The sequence below is a fragment of the Salmo trutta genome, chromosome 34, assembly GCF_901001165.1.
Source record: "Salmo trutta chromosome 34, fSalTru1.1, whole genome shotgun sequence".
Taxonomy (NCBI): Eukaryota; Metazoa; Chordata; class Actinopteri; order Salmoniformes; family Salmonidae; genus Salmo; species Salmo trutta.
In genome coordinates, this window is record NC_042990.1 from 26,657,591 (window position 1) to 26,679,481 (window position 21,891).

A 21,891-nucleotide genomic window follows, 5' to 3' on the forward strand; every position below is an offset into this window, starting at 1 on the left:
GCTCAGGGCGAGGATATCCTTCCAGAGAGACATCAGGGACTGTAACATACTCTGTTTCACGGAATCATGGCTCTCTCCAGATATACTCTCCCCGTCCATACAGCCAGCTGGGTCCTCAGTACATCGCGCAGACAGGAAGAAAGAACTCTCCAGGAAAAGAAAGGCAGAGGTGTGTGTTTCATGATTAACTACTCATGGTGGGATTGTGGTAAGGTACAGGAAATCAAGTCCTTTTGTTCACCTGACCTGGAATACCTCAATCAAATGGTGACCGCATTAGCTCCAAATAGAATTCTCTTCGGTCATCATCACATCGTATATTCCCCCTCAAGCTGATATCATGACAGCTCTCAAGGAAATACACTTGACTTTGTGCAAACTGGAAATCGCATATCCTGAGCACGCATTTATTCTAGCTGGGGACACTAATAAAGCAAATCTGAGGAAAACGCTACCGAAGTTTAACCTGTTGGGGCTAGGGGGCGGTATTTGCATGGCCGGATAAAAGACGTACCCGATTTAAAATGGTTACTACTCTTGCCCAGAAACGAGAATATGCATATAATTAGTAGAGTTGGATAGAAAACACTCTGAAGTTTCTAAAACTGTTTGAATGGTGTCTGTGAGTATAACAGAACTCATATGGCAGGCCAAAACCTGAGAAGATTCCATACAGGAAGTGCCTTGTCTGACAATTTGTTGTCCTTCTGTTGCATCTCTATCAAAAATACGGCATCTGTGCTGTAACGTGACACTGTCTAAGGCTCCCATTGGCTCTCTAAAGCCGCCAGAAAGCGGAATGGGGTGTCTGCTGTCTCTGGGCGAAGAACAGCAGGAGAGTTTGTGAGGGGTCAGCCTGGGGAGAGTGAGACTGAGATGCGCCTTCACGAGAATTCAATTTTTTTTTCTTTCAGCCTTTGAATGAATACAACGTTGCCCGGTTGGAATATTATCGCTATTTTACAAGAAAAATATCATACAAATTGATTTTAAACAGCGTTTGACATGCTTCTAAGTACGGTATTGGAATATTTAGAAATTTTTGTCAAGAAATGCGCTCACGCGTCACCCTTCGGATAGTGACCTGAACGCACAAACAAAATGGAGCTATTTGAATATAACTATGGATTATTTGGAACCAAAACAACATTTGTTGTTGAAGTAGAAGTCCTGTGTAAAATAGTCATATGTTTGAGAAATTGAAATTATAGCATTTTTGAGGTATTTGTATTTCGCGCCACGCGATTCCACTGGCTGTTGACTAGGGTGGGACGCTAGCCCAGGGAAGTAATCAACACATTGCCTGCGCTATTCACGCCTCAAACTCTTGATCATTGCTACTCTCCCTTCCGGGTTGGCTACAAGGCATTCCCCAGTCCTCCCTTCCTCAAATCAGATCACACCTCCATTCTGCTCCCCCCTTCGTATGGGCAGAAACTCAAACAGGAAGTACCAGTGGTAAGGACTGTTCATTGTTGTTCTGACCAATCGGAATCTGTTCTTCTCACGAGGATGGTGAGCTCTCGCTCTCTGTGTCCAACGTGAGTAAGACATTTAACTGTATTAACCCTCACAAGGTTGCCGGCCCAGACAGCATCACTAGCCGCATCCTCAGAGTATGTGCAGACCAGCCGGCTGGACTGTTTATGGACATATTTAATCTCTGCCTATCCCAGTCTGTTGTCCCTAATTGCTTCAAGATGTCCCCCATTGTTCCTGTACCCAAGAAGGTGAAGGTAAATTAACTTAGTGACTATCGCCACATAGCACTTACTTCTGTCATCATGAACTGCTTTGAGAGGCTCTTTAACGTCTCTGGCGCATGTGGGACGAACTCGTCCCACCTACGTAACAGCCACTGAAATCCAGTGGCGCGATTTTTGAATCGTTAGAAATACTATTACTTCAATTTCTCAAACATATGACTATTTTACAGCTATTTAAAGACAAGAATCTCGTTAATCTAACCCCACTGTCCGATTTCAAAAAGGCTTTACAACGAAAGCAAAACATTAGATTATGTCAGCAGAGTGCCCAGCCAGAAATAATCAGACACCCATTTTTCAAGCTAGCATATCATGTCACATAAACCCAAACCACAGCTAAATGCAGCACTAACCTTTTATGATCTTCATCAGATGACACACCTAGGACATTGTGTTATACAATACATGCATGTCTGTTCAATCAAGTTCATATTTATATCAAAAAACAGCTTTTTACATTAGCATGTGACGTTCAGAAAAAGCATAACCCCTGCAAACTTCCGGGGAATTTACTAACAGTTTGCTAAATTACTCACGATAAACGTTCACAAAAAGCATAACAATTATTTTAAGAATTATAGATACATTACTCCTCTATGCACTCGATATGTCTGATTTTAAAATAGCTTTTCGGATGAAGCACATTTTGCAATAATCTAAGTACATAGCCCGGCATCACAGGGCTAGCTATTTAGATACCCACCCAGGTCAGCCTCCACCAAAATCACATTTCCTATAAGAAAAATGTTCTTACCTTGCTTGTTCTTCGTCAGAATACACTGCCAGGACTTCTACTTCAATAACAAATGTTGGTTTGGTCCCAAATAATCCATCGTTATATCCAAACAGCGACGTTTTGTTCGTGAGTTCTAGACACTATCAGAATGCTTCATCACGGTGTCGCGCATGGCGCATTGGCGTGACAAAAATGTCTAAATATTCCATTACCGTACTTCGAAGCATGTCAACCGCTGTTTAAAACCAATTTTTATGCCATTTATCTCGTAGATAAGTGATAATATTCCGACCGGGAATATGCATTGAGCCTAAACAGCCGAATTAAATTTCTCCTCAGGAGCGAATCGTGCACGCGCCTCATTCAAAGGTCCTCTGAGCCGCCACTTACCAAAGCCGATAATGTGTTTCAGCCTGAGGCTCCCTCGTCAACCTTCAGTTATTTCCCGGGTTCTGAGAGCCTATCGGAGCCCTGGGAATTGTCACGTTACAGCTAAGATCCTTACTTTTCAATAAACAGATGCAAGACGCACGACTCCTTGTCAGACAGGGTACTTCCTGCTTGAAACCTTGTCAGGTTTTTGCCTGCCATAGGAGTTCTGTTATACTCACAGACACCATTCAAACAGTTTTAGAACATTCAGAGTGTTTTCTATCCAAACCTGAACAATAATATGCATATTATAGCTTCTGAGTTGGTGTAGGAGGCAGTTAAAAATGGGCACATATTTTTTCCAAAATTCTCAATACTGCCCCCTATCCCAAACAGGTTAAGGATCATATCACCTCCATTTTACCCAACACCCTAGACCCACTGCAATTTACATACCGCCTCAATAGAGCCACGGATGACGCAATCACCATCGCACTGCACACTACCCTATCCCATCTGGACAAAAGGAATACCTATGTAAGAATGCTGTTCATTGACTACAGCTCAGCCTTCAATAGCATAGTACCCTCCAAGCTCATCACTAATTTCGGGGCCCTGGTGTTACGGCTGTCGTAGAGAGGGGACCAAAGCGCAGCATGGTAAGTGTTCGTTATTATTTATTAAACACTAGAACAAAGAAACAAAACGAAAAGCCAAACAGTTCTGTCAGGTCACATACAAAACAGAAAACAGCTACCCACAAAACACAGGTGGATAAAGGCTGCCTAAGTATGGTTCCCAATCAGAGACAACGATAGACAGCTGCCTCTGATTGGAAACCATACCTGGCCAAAACATAGAAATAATATATCTAGAATGCCCACCCCATATCACACCCTGACCTAACTAAACAGAGAAAAACGTCTCTCTCAGGTCAGGGCATGACACCTGGTCCTGAACCCCACCCTGTGCACCTGGGTCCTGGACTTCCTGACGGGCCGCCCTCCAGATGTTGAAGGAAGGCAACAATACCTTTGTTACCCTGATCCTACAAGGTGCGCGCTCAGCCCCCTCCTGTACTCCCTGTTCACAGATGCCCATTATCAGCAACCATCACTCCTGTGTTCCAATGGCATGTTGTGTTAGCTAATCCAAGTTTATCATTTTAAATTCTTATTGATCATTAGAAAACCATTTTGCAATTATGTTAGTACAGCAGAAAACTGATGTCCTGATTAAAGAAGCAATACAATTGGCCTTCTTTGCGCTAGTTGAGTATCTGGAGCATCAGCATTTGTGGGCTCGATTACAGGCTCAAAATGGCCAGTTTCAACGTCAAGAGGACAAGTACACTAGAGTGTCTAGTTTGAGAAACAGACGCCTCACAAGTCCTCAACTGGCAGCTTCATTAAATAGTACCCGCAAAACAACAGTCTCAACTTCAACAGTGAAGAGGCGACTCCGGGATGCTGGCCTTCTAGGCAGAGTTTCTCTGTCCAGTGTCTGTGTTCTTTCGCCCATCTTAATCAGTTCTTTTTATTGGCCAGTCTGAGATATGGCTTTTTCTTTGCAACTCTGCCTAGAAGGCCAGCATCCCGGAGTCACCTCTTCACTGTTCAAATTGAGACTGGTGTTTTGCGGGTACTATTTAATGAAGCTGCCATAATGTACTTGTCTTCTTGCTCAGTTGTGCACCGGGACCTCCCATTCCTCTTTCTACTCTGGTTAGAGACAGTTTGCGCTGTTCTGTAAAGTAAGTAGTACACAGCATTGTACCAGATCTTAAGGTTCTTCGCAATTTCTCGCATGGAATAGCCTTTATTTCTCAGAACAAGAATAGACTGATGAGTTTCAGATGAAAGGTCTTTGTTTCTTGTCATTTTGAGCCTGTAATCGAACCCACAAATGCTGATGCTCCAGATACTCAACTTATCTAAAGAAGGACGGTTTTATTGCTTCTTTAATCAGCACAACAGTTTTCAGCTGTGCTAACATAATTGCAAAAGATTTAGCCTTTTAAAATTATAAACTAACACAATGTGCCATTGGAACACAGAAATAATGGTTGCTGATAATAGGCCTCTGTACGCCTATGCAGATATTCCATTAAAAATCAGCCTTTCCAGCTACAATAGTCATTTACAACATTAACAATGTCTGCACTGTATTTCTGATCAATTTGATGTTATTTTAAGGGACAAAAAATGTGCTTTTCTTTCAAAACCAAGGACATTTCTAGATGACCCCAAACTTTTGAAAGGTAGTGTATATATAACCGGTTGAAGGCCCAGCAATAGTCAATAAACAAATATTTATCCCGGACTCTAGCATTTTCTTTCCTAATATTTTTATATTTCAAAAATCCATCCTGTATTGTTTTGTGTTGTTAGATAGTACTGCACTGTTGGAGCTAGGAACATAAGCATTTCGTTACACCTGCAATAAGATCTCCTAAATATTTGCATGCAACCAATACAATTTGATTTTATTTGATGTTGGGAATAGGGTGCCATTTGGGATACAGGTCTTACAAGCATTGAATATTAAAACAAATGATTTTGACAGATGGGCTAGAAATGGTAACAACTCTCAGCTTTGTGTATTACGTAATACACAAATTTACTTACCTACTTTAAGCACTTTACCTCTGAATGTGGCGCAAACATAACTTCAAGGTATGAATGAGTATCTTCAAACATCTTCTCTTCTCCCTCTGTCCCTTTATCCAAATATAAAACAGCTTCCTGAAAACTCCAACTCAACTCTTTAGGGACACTATCTCAGAGAACCTCTCTGTGTGCTTTCTATTATCAAGAGGATTACTATTTTTCACACTGATTCATTTATCTAGGTACTTAACCTGGCTGGGATTTCAGTTATCACCTCAAAGTAAATTTTGTTTGTTCCTTTTCAAGCACGATAAAACAAATGTGCCTCACTCTTCCCCCTATCTCTATCTCTCTTTCTCTGTATCTCACCCCACTCCATTTCTCGCTTTCCTCTCTACCAACAGTGAGACAGATCAGGTGAGTCCAAAGCCTCGTATCTTAACCATCCAAGTAGGCAGCTCTTCACGTATGCAAAATTTTCATGTGACTTAGTTACCCAGATGCTGAGTTTAAATGACACTGACACGAAACGTCTTAGAGAGGCAAGGTGAGATCTGTGAAGATCCCCGCCATGTATGTGCTACACGTGTAAAGCCAGGCAGAAACAAGTCGTACTGATAATACCAGACAGAATATTGATGCATCGGAGCGACCCTTTTCATTTCAGGCTCCATTTGGTTGGCTCCTGTGCAAAAACTATCACTGCTTCTGTGGGACTTCCTGGATGGGGGGGAGGGGGGACACAGAGATAGAGAGAAAGAGCATAGACTCTAACCACTTCTTCAGAAATTGGAAAACACAAAACAAACAACAACACGAAGAGTTATCTATCCAAAATGGAGATGTTAGGGTAAACCACTTCTCCAATCTTTTTGGACATTTAACAAAGAACAAACAGTTAAAACATATACATGATCAAATACAAATATTACAATCAACTATTAAAGACTACCAGAACCAACTGGATTCTCCAATTACATTGAATGAACTACAGGACAAAATACAAACCCTCCAATCCGAAAAGGCCTGTGGTGTTGATGGTATCCTCAAAGAAATGATAAAATACAAAGACAACAAATTCCAGTTGGCTGTGCTTAAACTCTTTAACATCATCCTTAGCTCTGGCAATTTCCCCTATATTTGACACCAAGGACTGATCACCCCAATCCACAAAAGTGGAGACAAATTTGACCCCAATAACTACTGTGGGATATGTGTCAACAGCAACCTTGGGAAAATCCTCTGCATTTTCCTTAACAGCAGACTCGTACATTTCCTCAGTGAAAACAATGTACTGAGTAAATTGGCTTTTTACCAAATTACAGACCACGTATTCACAGACCACGTATTCACCATGCACACCCTAATTGACAAACGAACAAACCAAAACAAAGGCAACGTCTTCTCATGCATTGTTGATTTCAAAAAAGCCTCAATTTGGCATAAGGGTCTGCTATACAATTGATGGAAAGTGGTGTTGGGGAAATACATACGCATTATAAAATCCATGTACACAAACAACAAGTGTGCGGTTAAAATTGGAAAAAAAACACGTTTCTTTCCACAGGGCCGGGGGGTGAGACAGGGATGCAGCTTAAGCCCCACCCTTTTCAACATATATATCAACAAATTGGCGAGGGCACTAGAACAGTCTGCAGCACCCGGCCTCACCTTACTAGAATCTGAAGTCAAATGTCTACTGTTTGCTGATGATCTGGTGCTACTGTCCCCAACTAAGGAAGGCCTACAGCAGCACCTAGATCTTCTGCAAAAATTCTGCCAGACCTGGGCCCTGACAGTAAATCTCAGTAAGACAAAAACAAAGGTGTTCCAAGAAAGGTCCAGTCTCCAGGACCACACATACAAATTCCATCTAGACACTGTTGCCCTATAGCACACAAAAAACTATACATACTTCAGCCTAAACATCAGCGCCACAGGTAACTTCCACAAAGCTGCGAATGAGCTGAGAGACAAAGCAAGAAAGGCCTTCTATGCCATCAAAAGGAACATCAAATTTGACATACCAATTAGGATCTGGCTAAAATCGATTTCCTTTTATGGTTGTGAGGTCTGGGGTCCGCTCACCAACCAATAATTCACAAAATGGGACAAACACGAAATTGAGACTCTGCATGCTGAGTCCTCCGTGTACAACGTAAAACACAAAATAATGCATGCAGAGCAGAATTAGGCCGATACCCGCTAGTTGTCAAAATCCAGAAAAGAGCCGTTCAATTATACAACCACCTAAAAGGAAGCGATTCCCAAACCTTCTGTAACATAGCCATCACCTAAAAGACATGAACCTGTAGCAAGCTGGTTCTGGGGCTCTGTTCACAAACACAAACAGACCCCACAAAGCCCTAGGACAGCAACACAATTAGACACATTCAAATCATGAGAAAACAAAAAGATAATTATTTGACACATTGGAAAGAATTAACAAAAAAACTGAGCAAACTAGAATGCTACTTGGCCCTAAACAGAGAGTACACAGTGTCAGAATACCTGACCACTGTAGCCTTGCTATTGACAAAGGCTGCCGTAGGCAGACCTGGCTCTCAAGAGAAGACAACCTACTCTCCTGCCAAATGTATAACAGTATTAGAGACACATGTTTACCTCAGATTTCACAGATCCACAAAGAATTAGAAAACAAACCCAATTTTGATAAACTCCCATAACTACTGGGTGAAATACCACAGTGTGCCATCACAGCAGCAAGATGTGTGACCTGTTGCCACAAGAAAAGGGTAACCAGTAAAGAACAAACACCATTGTAAATACCCATATTCATGTTTATTTATTTTTCCTTTTGTAATTTCACTATTTGCACATTGTTACAACACTGTATATATACATATTATGACATTTGAAATGTCTTTATTCTTTTGGAAGTTCTGTGAGTGTAATGTTTACTGTTAATTTTTATTGTTTATTTCACTATTGTTTATTATCTACTTCACATGCTTTGGCAATGTTAACATATGTTTCCCATGCCAATAAAGCCCTTCAATTGAATTGAATTGAGAGTGACATCACACCTCCTCTGTGCCTGGACATGTGCATATATGAATATATTTATCTGTTTGTATGTGTCTGCCCACTACCTGTTAGTTGCCTACAGGAAAGCCAATATCATGTAAGCCCAAACAATGCACCATGCAGGTGTTGGACAGACCTGTATGATATTTTTTAAACCGTCCTTGTGAGTGGTGGTGGCCCATGTCAGCGGCACTGTGTTTTCCTCAAAGCGGGCAAAGAAGGTGTTTAGCTTGTCCGGGAGCAAGACGATGGTTGTCCATCACGTGGTTGGTTTTCCCTTTATAATCCATGCCACATACATCTCAGATCGGATTCCTGGACACAGATTAAGCCTAGTCCTGAACTTAAAAAGCATGTTCAATTGAGATTCTTATAGAAAATTCTTGTTTGTTGAGGACTAGTATTTATCAGTGTCCCGGAAATCAGCCTGTGATGTATAAACATGAACCCTATGACCTGAGAACCTAGAAATGAACACATCAAACATGTATGACCTTTCCAGGGATCATACTTGCTTCATGCTGACAGTACACCACGGTACAGTAGCGTTAGAGTCAACAACGGGTTTTCAGTGAGTTAAAGCTCTTTGCTAAAAGCTTGTCGTGGTGCTAATGCAAGCGAGAGGGAACTGGATGTACAGATATGTGATACCGATGGGAGTACACCGTCCCTCCACAATACTAAGCTAATGGACAGAGTGAAAAGAAGGAAGCCTGTACAGAATATAAATATTCCAAAACATGCATCCTGTTTGCAACATGGCACTAAAGTAATACTGCAAAAAAGAGGCAAAGCTATTTTTTTTGTCCTGATTAAAAAGTGTGGAATGTCTGGGGCAAATCCAATACAACACATTACTAAGTAACACTCTCCATATTTTCAAGCATAGTGGTGGCTGCATCATGTTATGGGTATGCTTGTAATCGTTAAGGACTGGAATGGAGTTAAGCACAGGCCAATCCTAGAGGAAAACCTGGTTCAGGCTGCTTTCCACCAAACACTGGGAGAAAAAATCACCTTTCAGCAGGACAATAACCTAAAACACAAGGCCAAATCGACACTGGAGTTCCTTACCAGTAGCTGAGTTACAGTTTTGACTTAAATCTGCTTGAAAATCTATGGCAATACCTGAAAATGGTTTGCTAGAAATGGTCAACAACCCATTTGAAAGAGCTTGATGAATTTTGAAAATAATAATGGGCAAATGTTGCACAATCCAGGTGAGGAAAGCTCTTAGAGACTTATCCAGAAAGACTAACAGCTGTAATCGCTGCCAAATGTGATTCAAACATGTATTGTCTCAGGGGGTTGAATACTTATCTAAGCAAGATATATTTGTGTTTAATTTTTCATACATTTTTTACAAATGTTAGAATTTTTCTTCCACTTTGACATTAGAGTAGTTTTGTATAGATCATTGTCAACAAAAACAAAGACAATTAAATCCATGTTAATGCCACTTTGTAACACAACAAAATATGGAACAAGTCAAGGGGTGTGAATCCTTTCTGAAGGCACTGTGTAAGGAGATTGACTCTGATGATTCAATTTTGATCAACTCTAGGAGACAGGTAACAGGTAATGGAAGGTTCACCTCTGCAAGAGATTAAGATAAGATATTATATCTATTCATCTGAGCATAGTTGAATTCAGTTCAGCAATCCTTTATAAATCTAGACGTTCCGCTAGCGGAACACCTGCTCCAATATCCAATGATGGGCGTGGCGCGAAATACAAACTCCTCGAAAATCCGAAAACTTCAATTTCTCAAACATATGACTATTTTACACCATTTTAAAGACAAGACTCTCCTTTATCTAACCACACTGTCTGATTTCAAAAAGGCTTTACAGCAAAAGCAAAACATTAGATTATGTCAGGAGAGTACCCAGCCAGAAATAATCAGACACCCATTTTTCAAGCTAGCATATAATGTCACAAAAAACAAAACCACAGCTAAATGCAGCACTAACCTTTGATGATCTTCATCAGATGACACTCCTAGGACATTATGTTATACAATACATGCATGTTTTGTTCAATCAAGTTCATATTTATATCAAAAAACATCTTTTTACATTAGCATGTGACGTTCAGAACTAGCATTCCCACCGAACACTTCCGGTGAATTTACTAAATTACTCACGATAAACGTTCACAAAAAACATAACAATTATTTTAAGAATTATAGATACAGAACTCCTTTATGCAATCGCGGTGTCCGATTTTAAAATAGCTTTTCGGTGAAAGCACCTTTTGCAATATTCTGAGTAGATAGCCTGGCCATCATGGCTAGCTATTTTGACACCCACCAAGTTTGGTACTCACCAAACTCAGATTTACTATTAGAAAAATTGGATTACCTTTGCTGTTCTTCGTCAGAATGCACTCCCAGGACTTCTCCTTCATCACCCAATGTTGTTTTGGTTCCAAATAATCCATAGTTATATCCAAATAGCGGCGTTTTGTTGTGCGTTCAAGACACTATCCGAAGGGTAACGAAGGGTGACGCGCCCGGTGCGTATCGTGACAAACATTTTCAAAATATTCCATTACCGTACTTCGAAGCATGTCAAACGCTGTTTAAAATCAATTTTTATGCGATTTTTCTCGTAAAAAAGTGATAATATTCCGACCGTGAGTCTTTGTAAACATGGAGTCGTCTCGTGCACGCGCGCCCCCGTCTCATTGTTCTTAGATTGACCACTTACCAAATGCGCTACTGTTTTTCAGCCAGAGACAGCAGAGTCATCATTCAACGTTCTGCCGCCTTCTGAGAGCCTATGGGAGCATTAGAAAATGTCACGTTACAGCAGAGATCCCCTGTTTTGGATAGAGATGGCAAAGAATGCCAAGAAATGGTCAGACAGGGTACTTCCTGTACAGAATCTTGGCCTGCCATTTGGCCTGCCATTTGAGTTCTGTTATACTCACAGACACCATTCAAACAGTTTTAGAAACTTTGGAGTGTTTTCTATCCAAAGCTAATAATTATAGGCATATTCTAGTTTCTGGGCAGGAGTAATAACCAGATTAAATCGGGTACGTTTTTTTATCCGGCCGTGAAAATACTGCCCCCTATCCATAACAAGATAATGTACAGGTAACTGCCAAAATAATGGAAACACGAGTAATTGAGGGATACAAAGTTTATTGAAAGCAGGTGCTTTCACACAGGTGTGTTTCCGGAGTTAGTTATGCAATTAACATCATGATGAGGTCATAAAAATGCTGGGCAGACACTTATTTTGTTGGCTACCATGGCTATGCCCCCATAGGATGACAATGCCCCCATCCACAGGGCATGATTGGTCAATGAATGGTTTGATGAGCATGAAAACTTTTTAAACCATATGCCACGGCCATCTCAGTCACCAGATCTCAACCCAACGGAACACTTATGGGAGATTCTGGAGCGTTGCCTGAGACAGCGTTTTTCACAACATCAACAAAACACCAAAGATCGAATATCAATTAGGCCAACTACAACAGGTGTAGACTTTACCGTGAAATGCTTACTTACAAGCCCTTTCCCAACAGTGCAGAGTTAAAAACGAAGACAATTTGCAAATAAAGATTCCCATTCAGAGCGACACACAGAAGCATCCAGGGTCAATGCCCTGCTCAAGGGCACGTTGACAAATCTACCACCAGGCCTAAAAACGTGAACCCGAACCCTCCAAGATCCCCCTACAGTTCCCCAATAGCTGTCCCTCAACCATTCGTTGAGACCCCTCCCACAGCCCCCCCAAGAAGAAACATTTTAATTAAAGAATACAATAATTCCATTCCCCAACCCAAAGAACCCCCCAATGCACCAACAACCAAGATAATGAAGTAAATAGAAAAAAGGAAAAGACAGAAGAAAACAGCGAACAACAATGCAAAAATAAATAAATAAAATAATAATAAATGTAAAACAAAGGACATCAAGGACAACTAAAATCATAACAGCAATGCCAACTGTATATGTATATGTGCATGCCTGGCACTATAACATGTATGTGTGTGTTCTTGAATGTGTTTTTTTGAATGAGAGTGTGTGTATATGCATGTGTACAAACACCTGCACGGCATCAGCCTCAGGCAAACCGGCATTAGTTGTAAAAACACTGCCCCTCAGTGTCATTCCAATGGACTTTTTATTATGTTATATTTAGATTTTTTTTTTTAAACGTATTTGTTTTACTTTTATCTTTGACCATCATTCTGTCTCCCACACAGCAACTCCACTCCCATTTGTCTCCAATTCCACATCCCAACCCTCACCCAATCCCATCTAGCTCTGCTGACCACCCACTTCGGGTTTCTACGCAACACATATCTTTCAACTATGCTGTGATGTTTAACATACAATTTCAATCTATCTAATCGAATAGAATCCACAGATTGCGAGTTGAAGATAAATACTTTTACTAAGAGTATTAGTACATTAGTAATTGACTGACCCGGTCTCTCCAGATCTCCTAACAGTACTATTTCTAGGGTCAATTTTAGACCAATGCTATGCATTTTCAGCCATTCCTGAACCTGAACCTGAGACCAGAAACAGGCTACCTGATAGCAATACCAAAAGAAATGGTCTATTGATTCTGTACCCTCACAACAAAATCTGCAGAGCTTCGATGACTTTATGCCCCAAATATTTAACATTTTGTTGGTGGCAAGAATTATATATAATCATTTTAGCTGAAAAGCACGAAGTCTTGAATCTTACGTTGTTTTATATATCAACTTATACACCCTGTATCATAGAATCAGTACATCAAAAATCTCTTCCTAACTATTTTGCAATCTGTATGGCACTGTTGTTAACACCCTGGTCCTCAGATGAAACTGGTATACTTTACTATTTATGCAATTTTTATTCCTCCGACAGTTTTGATCCTTTATATTGGGTAGACAGACCAGTTCCCTACCTCCTCCCGCTGCCACCTGCCTCCTCCATTTTTGGGGTAATGCTGTAATCAATTGGTTGTACTCTTGGATTGAGCAGACCTTCCAGTACAATTCTGATAACTCCATGAAGGACATAACTCTACCATTCCAATTTACAATATAATTTAAGAACAAAATACCCTTTTCAAACATCTTCCCATAAAAACAGATATTTTATCAGCCATAGTTGGGGTAATTGATGTAATACAGTATGTACATGTAAGTAGGGGAAAAACTGACTAGGCAATCCGGATAGATAATAAACAAAGTAGCAGCAGCATATGTGAAGAGTGTAAAAGAGTGTGAGAGTGTGTGTGTGTGTGTGTGTGTGTGTGTGTGTGTTGGAGTGTCAGTCTAAGTATGTGTGAGTTTGTGGGTAGAGTCCAGTGTGTGCATAGTCAGTGCAAGAGAGTCAGTGCAAGAGAGTTAGTGCAAGAGAGTCAGTGCAAAAAAGGGGTCAATGCAATAGTCCAGGTGGCCATTTGATTAACTGTTCAGCAGTTTTATGGCTTGGGGTAGAAGCTGTTCACGTGCCTCATGGTCCCGAACTTGGTGCTCCGATACAGCTTGGCGTACTAAGTGAACAGTCTATGGCTTTGGTAGTTGGGGTCTTTAATAATTTTCCAGGCCTTCTTCTGACACCGCCTAGTATAGAGGTCCTGGATGGCAGGGAGCTTGGCCCATGCACTGGGCCATCGCATTCCTCTAATAGAATCTATGCCAAGGTGCATTGAAGCTGTTCTGGCTCGTGGTTGCCCAACACCCTATTAAGACACTTTATGTTGGTGTTTCCTTTATTTTGGCAGTTACCTGTATGACAAGGCTTTAAGTCAGAATTTATGTTTTCTAGTCTGGGCCAAACACACACAAACAAGGGTACCTGCAGGTCCGATTATGGCGACATGTTCCAGTTGAGTGATTGGCCAATGTTCCTTGAGCACTTCTATTCAAAATAGCTTTAGGTGGACCAAAAACAAGGCCATCCGTCAAAGTTTTCATGCTGTTATTGCTTTGGGAGTAGGGAACAGCAAAATTAATTTATTTGATGCATTGCTTGTATATATTTCTTCAGTTGCAACGAGAAAGACTAATAAGTACTAGGAAGTTGACAAATAAATGATTATTTTTAGAAAGAAATACATAGTTATAACCACAGGCAGTTAGATTTTCTGTGGAACTAAATTGTTGTTGAATGACACACAGTGATGTTTATTTAATGCCTTAAAGTATTGATTTTTATAATGAAGACATTTTTATTTTGCTTACATTTTTAAGGAATATTTTTGTATGTTTTTCTTCTACTTCCGTAATCCTTTCTTTATCCAGAATATATTGTATCTGTCATCAAAAATAAAGGAGGACCAAGGCACTCTTCATATAATGAATTAAAATGCCTTTATTTGTATGGCATGTTCAATGGAAACAAAGATTAAAAACTCTGACGCGTTTTGGCAGCGTGGCCTTCGTCAGGGAGTACAAAGATATGATAATACAATGTCCTCTTTTCAACAGCTTTTTCCAATCAACCATGATTTGAAGAGGGTGGTTACAGAATTCATAGGACAATACCTAGTAAGCAATATTATACACATTTAAAAGTGAAAAACTGTAGATATTTTATAAAAAATGCAACTCAAGGCTAGAAGCATCTGAACCTGATAGAAAGGTAGTTTAAACCTTGAATATGACTGGGTAAAGTGCTAAGAGTAGGAGAGTAATCTATTTTATAGTACACTAGAACAGAGCAAACATGGCCCGCAATAGTCTAAACATAGCTGAGGGCAATAGAGCAAAATGTCCACTAGATGACAGCAAATGGACCTATCACGACCCTAGAGGAAAGGTGAGAAATCCATATCTTCATTTAAACCAGGGTGCTTAGTGGCCTGTAGGTTGTAAATCCAAAAACGTTCCCTTTGGTTTAGCTGTTTAAGACAGTCCCCTTTTCTAATTGAGGCTGGAACATGATCAATACCCATAGCTTGTAGGGAGGCAGGGTTGCCATGGTGTAGTCTTCATTTCCTACCCGTATGACGTACTTGTGTTCTGCTAAGCGGTCTTGAAGGTGTTTCTTTGTCCTTCCAATGTGGAACACCTTGCACTGTGGACATTCCAATCTGTAGATGAGTGGTTTTGCAGTTAATGAAATGCTTGACTTGATACTCCATTTTAGAAGCGGTTGTATCTGTATTTACATTTTTTATTTCAAGTACCGTCAATGAATGGTAGAGTAGCAATAGTATATTTTTGTTCTATTGAATAAAGTCCTTAAAGCGTTTTATTCCATACTCTCATCATGAGTGGGGGTCACCCCCTCATGCTGCCAAAAGACACAGGGGAATTCTCTGACCTCTTGTCTTAACTAGAGAGCGAGGACACAAAGTCACTTAGTCTCCTCGCAGCACCCCCACCATTAAAGATCTTCCCACAAATATGGATCTGGATGCGTTGTTGTAGTGTACACTAATAGAAAAAAAGTGTGCCATCTAGAACCTAAAAGGGTTATTCGGCTGTCCCCATAGGAAAACCCTTTGAAGAACTAGTTTTGGTTCCAGGTAAAAGCCTTTACGTTCCAGGTAGTAGCCTTTTCGGTTCCATGAAGAACCCTTTCTGCAGCCTTCGTGTCAAACTGTATGCGTCAAACTGTCTGCGTAGACGGCTTGACAGAAATGGTAGCAGAAGGTGAATGTTGAACTTTTGTTGCATACATATCCAGATGATGCTGCTTATTATTTTGCACAATAACGCTGTCGGGGTGATCGAGGCGTAAGGGCTGTCCAATGTGCTGTATGTTACTTTTATCATATTTAACACACACACACACACACACACACACACACACACACACACACACACACACACACACACACACACACACGCACACACACACACACACACACACACACACACACAATCTCCTCCCACAATAATGACCTGGTTTCAGCTTGGCCCTACACATTCCTATCAGCAACTTCAATATTGGGACACTTTGATAAACAGCCAGATCCAGTCAGTCCAGAGAGGGGGGACATGTGTGAGTCGTGACTGCTCAGAAACAGAGCTCTACTCTGGGGATGGAATAAGCTCAGCGTCCTGAGAGGTTCCAGAGAACAAGGGACAAATAACTGGTTCAGCTCTCTCATACTGACAATGCAAGAAATATTCAGCCACTGAAAAATAGTAAGACAAGAATGGCTGAATTGTCTAACAGATATCCAGCATCTTAAGAGGAAAATTGGAGTTGTGTAAATGTGTATTTTTTATTTTGATGAAAAAGCAATGTGTTTTGACATGGAAGCCCTGTCACGGTTGTCTAGGACCGGTGGAGATGTGGAATCAGGAGCAGGAGACAGAGGGCCGGAGCAACAGTGTTTTAATGATAAATGCAGAACGCAATAGCCGTAGGGCACAGGGCGCGTGACGAAGTCCGCCAGGGGAAAACACATTCCCAAAAAATAACACCTTGGAAAAAGCGCACGGGGCGCAGCCCGGCAATAAACTGGACAATAATCAGCGAAAAAAGGAACAGCTACACTCGCACTGTCTAGAATAGACAATAAACAATCCCGCACGAGAATCCCAACTGAAAATACACACTAAATAACCCCCCACTAATTACAGACACAAAACAGGTGCGAGATAGACAGACAAAACCAAAAGACACAGAAACAACGATCGGTGGCAGCTAATAGGCCGGCGACGACGACCGCCGGGCGCCGCCCGACCGAGGAGGGGCGCCACCTTCGTTAGATACTGTGACAAGCCCTGGTGATGATGGCTGAAAAAGTACCATTGCTATTGAACTTAACTATAGGAGTGGATTAATATATATATATATTTGTTTTTTTATTTGACCTTTATTTAACCAGGTAGGGCAGTTGAGAACAAGTTCTTATTTACAACTGCGACCTGGCCAAGATAAAGCAAAGCAGTGCGACAAAAACAACAACACAGAGTTACACATGGGATAAACAAACGCACAGTCAATAACACAGTAGAACAATCTGTATACAGTGTGTGCAAATGAAGTAAGGAGGTAAGGCAATAAATAGGCCAATAGTGGCGAAGTAATTACAATTTAGCAATTTACACTGAAGTGGTATATGTGCAGATGAGGATGTGCAGTAGAAATGCTGCTGTGCAAAAGAGTGGAAAAACAAAAACTAATATGGGGATGAGGTAGGTAGTTGGTTGGATGGGCTATTTACAGATGGGCTGTGTACAGCTACAGCGATCTGTAAGCTGCTCCAACAGCTGATGCTTAAAGTTAGTGAGGGAGATAGGAGTCTCCAACTTCAGTGATTTTTGCAATTCGTTCCAGTCTTTGGCAGCAGAGAACTGGAAGGAAAGGTGGCCAAAGCAGGTGTTGGCTTTGAGGATGACCAGTGAAATATACCTGCTGTAGCGCGTGCTACGGGTGGGTGTTGTTAGTGTTTCCTTGCACTGAAGGAAACACCAACAATTTTCTTTCCTAGGCCCAGTGAAAATACATGTTCCTGCCTTGGGTATAGCCTATCACAGTGGCGTTTGTAATTGCACATCCATATTTGAAGAGTTTCTGTTCAACACGCTATATTCACAGATTTTTAACCAGAAATTATGCTATGATTGTATAGTGAAAAAACACACCATAAGGTCATTAACCCCTGTCCTTTAACCCCCCCCCCTTTAAGCCCTTAGATGAGAATATATCTTACGCTAACATATGGAATTGTTTTAAGATGGTCACAACATTTATAATTTTGCCATTTTATTAGAATTTTAGGATCCCTGTATATACAAAAATGATTTGATGAAACATTGACATTGGCCTTATCAGCTATAGCCCATAGAAACACATTGCATTTGTACATCGCAAAATAGACAGTCAGAAATAAAGCCTAGGGAATAAGGTTTTGAAGTGTCTGTCCAATATCTGAGTGATATAAGAAAATTGTTTTGGTCCCATTATTCTTGCCACATTTTAGTTTGTAGCACCAATGGTTCGGTCTGGACTGTCGGTTTTGTGAGAAGACCTCTTCAAATTGAGGTACAACAACAGAGAGTTCAGACAACTACCGTAAAGCTTGTGAATGTCGTAGAGCCAAGTAACCGACACTGATGTCATGTTCATGAGAGTCTAAACGTATTAGTTTGTAGCTCAAACGGTTCAGGTTTTACAGATGATTTCGTGACCGATTTCTTTTCCGGATCCTCTCATTATATGGAATAAGCACAAACGTTATATTGGTGGAAAGACGGGAATGAGCTGCAACCACTACAATAAACAGTAAGTCTCTAGCATAAACACACAGGGAGCTATTAATAATTCAAAATTAAGTCTCCATGTGATGCCTCTAACAATAAACGCTAATTTACCAACCGTTCTGAAAATTGATATATAGTGTTTTGGAAAGAAACAGAGAGACAGGATTCCTCCACAATAATTCATGCTTCCAAAAAGTAAACTTTTGTTTCAAAGTCCACCATAATCATTAATATGAAATATTTGAAGCCACTTTTCATGTATTCCATCAATAAATCTCACATACTGTAACATATTGGAGGATAAATCACATCACAAGTGTTCCGACTTACATCAAACTCTAACATTCTTTAATAATAGTTTTTCCTTCTCTATCCTCTTTATTCCAGATAATTCATAGTGAGAGCAGATCTTTGTGCTGGTTTGTTATGGTTGAAATGAATCCCTCACCATCGCTCCACTGCACCAGATGAATTAATGATAAAGAGCTAAAGAGTGAAAAACAGAAATAAAAAATAAGCGAGAGAGAATTAGAGAAAGAGAGAGGAAGAATGAGAGAGAGTGAGAGGAAGAATGAGAGAGAGTGAGAGGAAGGAGAGAGAGAAATAGAAAGATAGTGATAAGGAGAGAGAGAGACACAGAGATGAGTCGCTAAAAGCAGCCAAACATGACATCCTCAGCTCAGCTCCAGTGCTCTGTTCCACAACAGACTAAAATCAGAGAAGGAATTTGAGTAGAATCTCAATTAAAACATGGATTTTACCAATCCATATTGATTTACCAATTTCTATAGCAACAGAGTTTTTAATTATTTTTACATTTTATTTCACCTTTATTTAACCAGGTAGGCCAGTTGAGAACAAGTTCTCATTTACAACTGCGACCTGGCCAAGATAAAGCAAAGCAGTGCGACAAAAACAACAACAGAGTTACAGATTAATAAAACGTACAGTCAATAACACAATAGAAAAATTGATGTACAGTGTGTGCAAATGTAGAAGATTAGGGAGGTAAGGCAATAAATAGGCCATAGAAGTGAAATAATTACAATTTAGCATCAACACTGGAGTGATAGAGATACTGGGTGCAAAAGAGCAAAAATATAAATAACAATATGGGGATGAGGTAGTTGGGTGTGCTATTTACAAATTGGCTGTGTACAGGTACAGTTATCGGTAAGCTGCTCTGACAGCTGATGCTTAAAATTAGAGAGGAGATATGAGTCTCCAGCTTCAGTGATTTTTGCAATTCGTTCCAGTCTTTGGCAGCAGAGAACTGGAAGGAAAGGTGGCCAAAGAAGATGTTGGCTTTGGGTATGACCAGTGAAATATACCTGCTGGAGCGCGTGCTACGGGTGGGTGCTGCTCTGGTGACCAGTGAGCTGAGTTAAGGTGGGACTTTACCTAGCAAAAATGTATAGATGACCTGGATCCAGTGGGTTTGGCGACAAATATGTAGCGAGGGCCAGCCGACTAGAGCATACAGGTCGCAGTGGTGGGTAGTATATGGGGCTTAGGTGACAAAACGGATGGCACTGTGATAGACTACATCCAGTTTGCTGAGTAGAGCATTGGGGGCTATTTTGTAAATGACATTGCCAAAGTCAAGGATCGGTAGGATGGTCAGTTTTACGAGGGTATGTTTGGCAGCATGAGTGAAGAAGGCTTTGTTGCGAAATAGGAAGCCGGTTCTAGATTTAATTTTGGATTGGAGATGCTTAATGTGAGTCTGGAAGGAGAATTTACAGTCTAAATAGACACCTAGGTATTTGTAATTGTCCACATATTCTAAGTCAGAACCGTCCAGAGTAGTGATGCTAGTCAGGCGGGCGGTTGTGGGCAGCAATCGGTTGAAGAGCATGCATTTAGTTTTACTAGCATTTAAAAGCAGTTGGTGGCCACGAAAGGAGTGTTGTATGGCATTGAAGCTCGTTTGGAGGTTTGTTAACACAGGATACAGGGTAATGACAAGGATATGAATAAGGTACTCTAGCATGACGGTTAAAAGACAATGGCAGTTTGAAAATGAAAGAGTAAAAAAACGGAAAAGAAGATGGAATAGGAGGTCATGACATTATGACTCTGTCAATATCATCTAACCCAGGTTGCAAATGGAGCTCACACTCGTTGAAAACTGAATCAAATGACAATCACAATCTGTTTGAGTATGTGTGTGTGTGTGTGTGTTAGTGCTTGCATGCGTGCATATTGGTGTGTGTCTGAGTGTGTGTACATGTGTTAGCGGGGCATGTTCATTGTGTTTGCAGAGCTCTATTCTCCTCTCTCCATCATTACTCTCCCCTATTCTCCTCTCTCCAACATTCCTCTCCTCTATTCTCCTCTCTCCATCATTACTCTCCTCATCATTACTCTCCCCTATTCTCCTCTCTCCATCATTCCTCTCCTCTATTCTCCTCTCTCCATCATTCATCTCCCCTATTCTCCTCTCTCCATCATTCCTCTCCTCTATTCTCCTCTCTCCATCATTCCTCTCCACTATTTTCCTCTCTCCATCATTCCTCTCCTCTATTCTCCTCTCTCCATCATTCCTCTCCTCTATTCTCCTCTCTCCATCATTCCTCTCCTCTATTCTCCTCTCTCCATCATTCCTCTCCTCTATTCTCCTCTCTCCATCATTCCTCTCCTCTATTCTCCTCTCTCCATCATTACTCTCCCCTATTCTCCTCTCTCCATCATTACTCTCCCCTATTCTCCTCTCTCCATCATTCCTCTCCACTATTCTCCTCTCTCCATCATTCCTCTCCTCTATTCTCCTCTCTCCATCATTCCTCTCCTCTATTCTCCTCTCTCCATCATTACTCTCCCCTATTCTCCTCTCCATCATTCCTCTCCTCTATTCTCCTCTCTCCATCATTCCTCTCCTCTATTCTCCTCTCTCCATCATTACTCTCCCCTATTCTCCTCTCCATCATTCCTCTCCTCTATTCTCCTCTCTCCATCAATACTCTCCCCTATTTTCCTCTCTCCATCATTCCTCTCCTCTATTCTCCTCTCTCCATCATTACTCTCCTCATCATTACTCTCCACTATTCTCCTCTCTCCATCATTACTCTCCTCTATTCTCCTCTCTCCATCATTCCTCTCCTCTATTCTCCTCTCTCCATCATTCCTCTCCTCTATTCTCCTCTCTCCATCATTACTCTCCTCTATTCTCCTC